The sequence below is a fragment of the Lynx canadensis genome, chromosome X (genome assembly GCF_007474595.2).
Source record: "Lynx canadensis isolate LIC74 chromosome X, mLynCan4.pri.v2, whole genome shotgun sequence".
NCBI classification, from domain to species: domain Eukaryota; kingdom Metazoa; phylum Chordata; class Mammalia; order Carnivora; family Felidae; genus Lynx; species Lynx canadensis.
Genome location: NC_044321.2, coordinates 63,283,499 through 63,285,325, shown reverse-complemented (window position 1 = coordinate 63,285,325; position 1,827 = coordinate 63,283,499).

Genomic DNA, 1,827 nt, shown 5'->3' with positions numbered 1-1,827 from the left:
AGCTCAGAGTCTGGAGCCTGCTTCAGATTCTGTGTCTCCCTCTCTCTCTGACCCTCCCCCATTCATGCTCTGTCTCTCTCTGTCCCAAAAATAAATAAAAACGTTGAAAAAAAAATTTAAAAATATATATTTTTTAATTTTTTTAATGTTTTATTTATTTTTGAGACAGAGAGAGACAGAGCATGAATGGGGGAGGGTCAGAGAGAGAGGGAGACACAGAATCTGAAGCAGGCTCCAGGCTCTGAGCCATCAGCCCAGAGCCTGACGCGGGGCTTGAACTCACAGACTGAGATCATGACCTGAGCCGAAGTCGGACGCTTAACCGACTGAGCCACCCAGGCGCCCCTAAAAATATATTTTTAATGTTTATTCTTGACAGAGAGAGAGAGAGAGAGAGAGCGCGCAGGGGAGGGGCAGAGAGAGAGAGAGAGAGACACAGAATCTGAAGCAGGCTCCAGGCTCCAGGCTCCAAGCTGTCAGCACAGAGCCTGATGTGGGGCTCAAACTCATGAACTGCAAGATCATAACCTGAACTGAAGTCAGATGCTTAACCAACTGAGCCACCCAGGTGCCCCCCACTTCAGGATTATATTATACATTCCCTATTCCTGTATACATATATATGTATTCATGCATTCATCTGTATCTATATTAAGTAAAACATAAGTCTAAATTCATTTATCTAATGATATCTCCAGCTCTAATCTAGTGCCACATGGTTCATTCTAGCTTTTACTCTTTGCTTATCTGTAAACTCCCACTCCAAAAGTGAGAAACCTATTGCATATTGCCTGCCATTCCTTTACATATTTGTCCAATTCCAGTGACATGTAACTACAGTTTCAGAATTGTTAATTTGTACCTCCATGAGAAACAATTTATCAACTACTTATGTGCAGTTATTTTTGTTTTTAGTCTTACACAAATCTAGGTTTTCAAGAATTATTTAAATCAGCAGTTCTTTTGTCCTACCCCTTCAGAGGTTATGCCTTACATTTGCAATATAGACAGAGTTTTGTAATAGTCTGCATTCCATCTTGGGTACCTCTAGCCTCTGAGTTTATTTGTAAAAAAAAATTAATTAACTTATGTTCATTAATTTTGCTATAAAGTTCTATGTGTTTAACAAATGTATAGTGCAATGTACCCATCATTAAGTGCCATACAAAGTAGTTTCACAGACCTAAAATATTCCCTTTCACTTAGTCCAACTGCCCTCACTCCCCAAATTCCTGGCAACCACTAATCTTTCTTCCTTCTCTAGTTTTGATGTTTCCAAAATTTCACATAAATGTAATCATATGGCATGTAGACTTAGACTGGATTCTTTCATTTATCAATATGCATTTAAGCGTTGTACATGTTGTATTTATTAATAAAATTTATTTTTACTGCTGAATAGTTATTTTTCCTGGTTTATCTATTCACCTGCTAAAAGACAAACTTTGCTGTTTCTTGTTTTGGAAGATCATAAATGAAACTTGTAGAAACTTTTGCATGAAGGTATTTGTGTAAGTATGGTTTTCGTGTCAGTTTAGTAAGTATGCCTAGGAGCATGATTGTAGAACTTGTGGCAAGTTTGTGTTTAGCTTCATAAGAAACTGCCAGAATATGTTCCAAAATGGCTGATCATTTTTAATACTCACCCAAATAAGTGAGAGTTCCTTCTGTTCTGCATCCTTGCAGAATTTAGTTTTGCCAATTAAAAAAAAAATTCAACCATTTGAATAAGTGTGCAGTATTACTGATGTAAAATCATTTAAAAAATCATTCTGATAGGTATGTAATAGCATCTAATATAGTTCTGACCTGCATTTCCATAATGAC